The following is an 8,179-nucleotide window of genomic DNA, read 5'->3' as shown; positions in this document are numbered from 1 at the left end:
TAGCGCTGGAGGTAGAGGCTCGCTTATCCCTTGTTTTTGCATCACGCAACACATAGTAACCACTTCGGACAGAATACACCGCCTTCTTGTCATAATGCCACACATGTCTGTCCACTGATTCCCTTAGATTCAGGGGGATACTAGCGATCGAAGCCACCTCCACTTGAGTAAAAAACTCTGAAAGTAATGGTACATTCCAGACCTTCTCCTCCTGATCAATCAAATCTCCAACATTCAAATCCTCCAACCCTTCAAAAGCTTTGGAAAAGGGCTGAAACCTGTGAGGCACCAACATCCACTTATCCTTCCACACTGAAATGGACTGTCCATTCCCTACCTGGTAATGTAACCCGTGCTCCAAAACAGCCCTCCCTGCCACAATACTTCTCCAGGTATATTTTTTTAAAATCTCTCGAATTTACTTTCTCATTCTTTTTTTATCTGAAATTTGTTATGAGTTTAAAGGAGGCTATGTAATCAAGGTTTTTTGGCCTAAATTTTGTCAGTTGTCCATTTCTATGTGTCGATGTTACCATTTGTTCTCTTTGTCGTTCTTTGTTTGTATTGGCAATTTATCTTTTAAGCTTGCAGAAGCGGGAAATTCTAGTGTACTTGTGGGTATCTCATACCCACATTTACAAAAGTGACGACAAATTTGTTGTCAGAGTGGTAATGTTGAGTCCTATTTTGTGTAATCTTAGTTCTAATAATGGTAATTACACCTCTTACGACATTGTTACAAGCTTTTGAACAAATTAGTTGTCAATGTTGTAATTTTTGTTTAACTATATATAAATAGTGTAAATGAATATCGTAACTTTTGTTCTCAATGTTGTAATTTTGGTTCAAATAATTGTAATTTTTTGTTCAAATAGTTGTAAATGACTGAATGAGATACCCACAAATACCATAACTTGTCTCTTGCAGAGTTACAGGTAAGGTTTTTTAATATATTGAATAATACATTGTCCTTGAGACAATCATGATCCATCACATACAAATTTAAACTTATGGTACTACACTAAATAATCACGACTGATGATTGTGAATTCGTGTTGATGTCATAATTTGGTTCGACAAATACTTTTGACTTTTCAACCCATTCCATGTGGTACGCGTTGAAATGTCAAAGAGTCCACGTAGGACTCTGACCTTTCAACGCACTTAAACATTTCATCGAGAAAGAAAAGATAACCCTAAGATGGAAATAATCATGACTAGTGAGATGCCTCACTTTGGTACTCCAAGTCTTCAACCTTGGATCTCCACCTCTTAAGTCTTGGACGGTCACCATGTGATTGACTCACCATCTTGGATGGCAAGGCAAAAGCATATCACGACCTCACTACTAGAATATCACAGTCCAAAGGAACCAAGAGTCTCAACCCCCAAGACCAAGAGTTCGACCCCTAAGCTTAGAAGCCTCGACCTCTAAGGGTCATGACCACGAGCTCCAAGGCTAAAGCCTCGACCTCCAAGCTCACGCACATGTAATCGTCATGATGAGACATGGAGCACCAATCAAGGAGCAAATCTTACCTAATTGGACAAGTGTCACAATCCCATGACCAGCATGGCCACGGACGTGGGTTGAAGATGATGTGATTAGAAGAGACCATAAAATGGTGACATCTGTCACCCACTCTGCCACCCACTCGACCAAACCCATGCTGATGGCATGTCAGAAAAGGAGCTGACACCCTTATTTTCGGGGCCAAGCCCATACTCCAACAGTGTACCTCAACCACCTCCAAGCCCTATAAAAAGAATGACTCTTCCTTCATTCGGGGTCTCTGAATCACTTTCCAAAAAAACTTCTCCTCCTTGTCACTTTCTGATTTGATCATCGGAGCCTGACAGGCCAGCACCATGTTGAATCGACCAGTCAACCCTATGGAGAGAAGATAAACCCCACATCCAAGATCTTACACCACTACCCCACCTAGGATTTCAACTTTCTCTTCTCTCCGAAAGCTATGCCAAAATGCATAGTCCTTTCCATAGAGCTCCACTAACTCGAGGTGGTGGAAGCCCAACATCAGGTAGAGGAAGTCCGAGATGAGGCCATCAGTTCCACCCAAGAAAGGAGCTTGGAAGCCCAACATCAGGTGGAGGAAGCCCAACATCAGGTGAAGGAAGTCCGAGACGAGACTAGCTATCAGTTTCACCCAACAAGGAGCTTGGAAGCCCAACATCAGGTGGAGGAAGCCCGACGTGAGGCCATCAGTTCCACCCAAGAAAGGAGCTTGGAAGCCCAACATCAGGTGGAGGAAGCCCGACGTGAGGCCATCAGTTCCACCCAAGAAAGGAGCTTGGAAGCCCAACATCAGGTGGAGGAAGTCCGAGACGAGACTATCAGTTTCACCAAACAAGGTAGCTTGGAGGCCCAGCATCAGGTGAAGGAAGCCCGAGGCCATACCTTCAGTCACAAGAGGCGAACGACCAAGGCTAGGCACAGGACCACCAGGGCATACCTTCAGTCACAAGTGGACGACCAGGGCTACTCACGTAGTCAAACTAATCGAAGGAAAAGATAGGCCCACTTGAAGAAAACAACCCCACCACTTTACACTTGGATTTCAACGGAACTTCCGTTGACTCGTTGATGCCGAAATTGGCACCAACAATTCGGTTATGTCATTTGCACTGCCCATTTCCATCTTCTTCTTCTTCTTTTTCTTCTTTTTTGTGTGTGTGGCTTTTTTCTCGTATTTGACCCATTACTTTTTACTTTATTCAAAGATAATTTATGTTGTTTGGATTCTAATCTTGGGAAAATTTTGGCTGGTCTTGCAAGCACAGGTTGTGCGAAAAATGTTGTTCAGAAACTCCTTACTAATGATAACTTAGCAGCTTCACATGTGAGTGTCATTACGTTTACTATCAGCTTGGTGTCATATCATTTTGGTGGTTTTCCTTTTTCCTTATTCAAAGACGATTAATTATGTTGTTTGGATTCTAATCTTGGGACAATTTTGGGTCGTCTCTTGCAAGCGCATGTTGTGCGGGAAGTGTTGTTCAGGAACTCCTTACTGAAGATAACTTGGTAGTTAAGTTTCACATGTGAGCGAGCGTCATTAAACTTGGTGTCATATCATTTTGGTGGTTTCCTTTTTCCTTTTTTTGTTTCTTTATCTTTAATCTCTTGATTCTGTTTAATGCGCATAGGCTGTGGGCATACGTTTTGTAAGTAGATACTCGAATCAGTGGGCATACGTTGTGTAAGTAGATCGCTGCGAACTTTTTCTGTTGGTCTGTGGGCAATATACGTTGTGTAATTAGATAGTCGAATCTTGAATGTCGTACTATTTCCTTTGCAAGAAACTGATAGAAGTATAAAATCAATATTAATTGACATTTTTACTTGGTGGCAATATTAGCATAGAAGAGGCAATATTAGCATAGAAGAAAATCTGAGGAAAAGTTTACATCTTGATTGCATGCAACATTTTCGTCCAAAAGAAAAAAAATTACATGCAACATTAAGCATCATAGATATAGAAAGGCAGGATATGCAAAATCCAAAAAATCCAAGTCTCAAAACAGGCACATTAATTGAATACTAGTATATAAATATATGTGCAGAATGGAGCTTAACCCATCACCAAAGGTTCAAGTTGTTCATGGTAGAAAATACCTCATTTTAATATTCGTACTGTGCATTTCAAAGTTATTTAAGAAAATTATCCTCTTGCACTAATTTATTTCAGGTTAATTCTCGAGGAAAAAGAAATGGCAGTACTCGATTGGATTGCACTCATTCTGTGTGTTTTAGCAAGCTTTGACAACCATGTAGGCCGTGTGGGAGCTTTAGACATAGGTGTTTGCTATGGGACGCAGGGAAATGACCTTCCTGCAGCAACAGATGTTATCAATCTCTACAAAAAACACGGCATTGCAAAAATTAGGCTCTTCGAACCTAACCATGCAGCGCTCGATGCCCTGAAAGGGAGTGGAATCGGTGTCACGATAGGCATTCCAAACGATGAGTTGGCGCATTTGGCAACAGGCCAAGCTGCTGTGGACATATATATGGTTCAACGACAATGTAGCTCCTTATATAAATGACGGTAACATCAATTACATCGCCGTCGGTAACGAGCCCGACCTTCCCGGGTCAGTAGGCATCAATAATATCTTGCCGGTAATGAAGTTGTTTCACAACATAGTGACAAAGGGATTAAGGTGACCACATGTGTCAACATTTATCCTAGGATCTTCATACCCACCTTCGAGTGGTGCATTCACATCAGACTCTAGTAGTGTAATGTCCGGCATTCTTGAGTTTTTAGCATCAACCGATTCTCCCCTTATGATCAATGTGTATCCTTACTTTGCCTACAATTGTCAAACCCTGGCAGTGTTCGCTTAGACTATGCTCAATTCACTGCAACAGACACGGTGGTGCAAGACGGAGCATACAGCTACCACAATCTGTTTGATGCCATGGTCGATTCTTTCGTGGCAGCGATGGAGAAAGCAGGCGGCGGAAATGTCAAAGTTGCGGTGGCTGAAAGTGGTTGGCCTTCTGATGGCAGCGGAAATATCAGCACTCCACAACTCGCAGCCACATATAACAAGAATTTCATGAATCATATCCTTAAAAAGGAAGGGACACCAAGAAGACCTGGTGAAAACATTGAAGGGTTTATTTTTGCCATGTTCAATGAGAACCAGAAACCTAATGGGGAGGACGAAAAACACTATGGTCTTTTTTATCCCAACATGCAACCTGTTTATGATGTATTTCCTTGAACAAAACCTTCTATCTTGATTTCCAGTTAAGCAAAATCATGATTCAGTGAACAGAATATAAATTCCAATATCTAATAAAATCTTGTAACAATCATTTATCTACTCATAATTTCGAATCTTGATAATTCATTAGTAGGGTCCGGTTCAAGGGACACATAAATTTACACATATTTTTACACTATTTATTAGCCTTTAGATTTAACTACATCCAACGGTTCTTATATTTTTAATAAGGGAGAATTTTTCGAACAGTACCTGAACTAAAGGTCATTGTGAATTAACGTTCCTCACTTTACACTAATTACATTTTGGTACCTGGACTATAAATCCCGACCCACTTTTGGTACACGCCGTCAATAACTCCGTTAACCTTATGTAATTTTTCATTTTTTAAAGGGTATTTTGGTATTTTCACTCTCTCTCTCTCTCTCTCTCTCTCTCTCTCTCTCTCTCTCTCTCTCTCTCTCTCTCTCTCTCTCTCTCTCTCTCTCTCTCTCTCTCTCTCTCTCTCTCTCTCTCTCTCTCTCTCTCTCACCATATCACCATCGCAAGCACCACCATGCCTTCTCTTTCTTCCTACAGCCACCCACCTCTCCCTTTTCTTCTCTGCCATTGCCCATCTCACCATCATCTGCCCCTTTCTCGTTCCTCTCTCTCTCTCTGCCTACAACCAGCAACCGACAATATCTAGAAATCAAATGCTCCTATGTTCTTCATGTTCAACTAAGCCAAATAACTTGAGCTGAACAAACCAATCACAGAATACACTACTAATTCAAAAACACCATAACACATTCACCAAAACACAAACCACTCTTCCAAAACTAAAACCAAATACACATTCACTCACTGTGCACAAAACCATCATCAAAATCAACACCAAAAAAAGCTAACTGAGAGTAACAAAAGACTGAAGCTTTTAACAACCCAAAACGCCGTCGTAGCAAGCGGAGGAGCAGCATCGAGCTCGCCGCTGTTCTTGCTTGGAAATCGCAAAAAGTTCCAGTTTTCTCCTTGTCTTTGTCACGCCGTCGCATCTCAAGAAACAGAGTGAGCTCTTCGTCTCTGTCGCTGGCATTGACCACCTTCCCAAAGCTTCTTTCTATTTCAGTCTAATCAATCCAAGCAAGCAATCAACACAGAAGTAGGAGAAGAGGACTCGAGCTCCTTAATTATTCGATGAGCTAGAATTTCAGAAGGCCGGTAATCTAATTTCACACCGGAACTGCCTCGATCCTCACCGCTTTGCTTCTGCTCTTCCTCACCATCGTGAACTGACGGGACCCTCAAACTCGCGGCGGCGATGGCAACATATAAATCAAGATCAGAAACCTTGGAAACCAAGACCCACAATCAATCAATCAAGCAAGCAAAACCCTAAGAAATTGAGTATGCGAAATTTGGGATTCACCTTTTGAGAATCGACTGTGAATCAGCGGTTTTCGCCAGCGCCTGAGATTTCTTCAACGGACCAGTGCATGTGGCCCCTGGGACGTTGTCTTGGTTCACAGAAACCATCGCCGTCTGAGATCTTAGAGAGAGAGAAGAGAAAGAGATGGGAGAGAGGGTTGAGGGTTGGGTTTAAAAAACTGCGGGTTTGGGTTGGTGACGGACCTCTTCACCTTCTCATCTTCGATCCATGGTTTACCGACCCAGAAAACCAAAGCCAAAAAAAATTAACTTTCTAAAGGTGAATAGTCAAGTGACAGCTTTACCCTTCAAAATATGTGAGGTGGCATGCCAACTAATGGAGTTATTGACGGCGTGTACCAAAAGTGGGTCGGGATTTATAGTCCAGGTACCAAAATGTAATTAGTGTAAAGTGAGGAACGTTAATTCACAGTGACCTTTAGTTCATGTACTGTTCAAAAAATTCTCCCTTTTAATAAATGATGTGGCAATTGTGTAGCAATAAAATACATTTCTTTATTAAACATAAAAAAATTGAAAAATGGATTATGTATTGAGAAAAAAATAAGAAAAAATATCGTTTTAGTCACTCAACTTTCGCTTGATTGACACTTTGGTCACTCATGTTTATAAAATCTCATTTTAGTCACCCAACTTTAACTCCGACTATCACTTTAGTCCGCCAGTGAATTTTTTCGATAAAAAAAGTCACATGACACCTAACATGCCATTTTTTAAGGGTTATTTTCGTCCTATAATTTCAGAAAATTTCAACCTATATTCAAACCAAAGGTCTCACATCTCTTCAACATCTTAAAATAACCCTTGAAAAATGGCATGAGAGGCGTCATGTGACTTTTTTTATTGGAAAAATTCACCGGTGGACTAAAGTGATAGTTGGAGTTAAATTTTGAGTGACTAAAGTGAGATTTTATAAACATGAGTGACCAAAGTGTCAATCAATCGAAAGTTTAGACTAAAACTATATTTTTTCCAAAAAAATAAAACACAATCCCAAATGACTCATGAAACAACCAAGCGCCACCATCGTTTGCAACCGAATCAATCGCTGCCACCATATTCTTGGCCAACAATGATAAATCAGTTCCTCCGCGACTCTTTTTCTTTCTCTCTCTCTCTCTTTGTACATAATACACTCTCACCAATAGCTAAACCATTAGACCAAGGATTCGCTGGTCACCGTAAATGGATGAACCAAACCTTGTATTTTTATGAAATTGCTTTATAGCATCGCAATTGATGTGGTAATGAGAAATTCTTAATTTGAGGATTTATGGGTTGAAGTTTTTACTAGATTATCATTGGAGAATTAGAAACATACACAAGTTTTCAAGTCGTGACATCGACAAAACCTATTGTCATTACTTACTTTCATATTCATGCAATCTGAGATTGATCCATCGATCTTTTACTTGTACATGATATTTGATTGTATCGTCCATTACTGCTTGACAGTTTCTTAATAAGCTATCTCACTTCAGTAGTTCTCTTCACTTTAATCTACCTGGGATATCTGGTTCATTCATAAATATTTTTGGATCGTACAAGGAGATTATCTACGGTCTCCTTTGGGTGTTTACTAATGGCACACCATGGACAAATAGCAAACATCTTATTTACCTTGCATGAATTATGAGAGAAGGGAGGGGGAGGAGGCCTCTGTTTGTCGCTGGTGAGGAACACATAGGGCGGCACGGCTGGCTCAATTTTTTTTTTTGTTTATGTGAGCCCCGGAAATATTTAAGGTTGTCAAGTGGAGTTATTCGATATTTAATCTATAATCCCGGTGATAAGCAAGATGCTTGGGATTATTTTTCGAAATTTTTCACAATGTTACATCTTCGATTAAATGGCTTGATATTAAAGTACGCAATGTCACGAATCCGTGAGTATTTTCGGGAAATTTTTCGGACATGGAAACTATTTGTTATGAATTTCTAAAGTTGGAAAGTTATAGAAATTCATTTTAAGTAAAAAGGAAAATCAACGGTGC

The 8,179-nt window shown here is 40.4% G+C and overlaps 1 pseudogene; it reads left to right on the top strand.

Annotated features, from left to right (window-relative positions):
- The first annotated feature begins 3,732 nt into the window (after nt 1–3,732).
- Nucleotides 3,733–4,755, top strand: LOC133735690 (glucan endo-1,3-beta-glucosidase-like; annotated as a pseudogene).
- The last annotated feature ends 3,424 nt before the right edge of the window (nt 4,756–8,179 follow it).

This window comes from Rosa rugosa, chromosome 1 (assembly GCF_958449725.1).
Source record: "Rosa rugosa chromosome 1, drRosRugo1.1, whole genome shotgun sequence".
Lineage (NCBI taxonomy): Eukaryota > Viridiplantae > Streptophyta > Magnoliopsida > Rosales > Rosaceae > Rosa > Rosa rugosa.
Note: the sequence above shows the minus strand (reverse complement) of the source record. Positions and strands in the feature narration are given on the sequence as shown.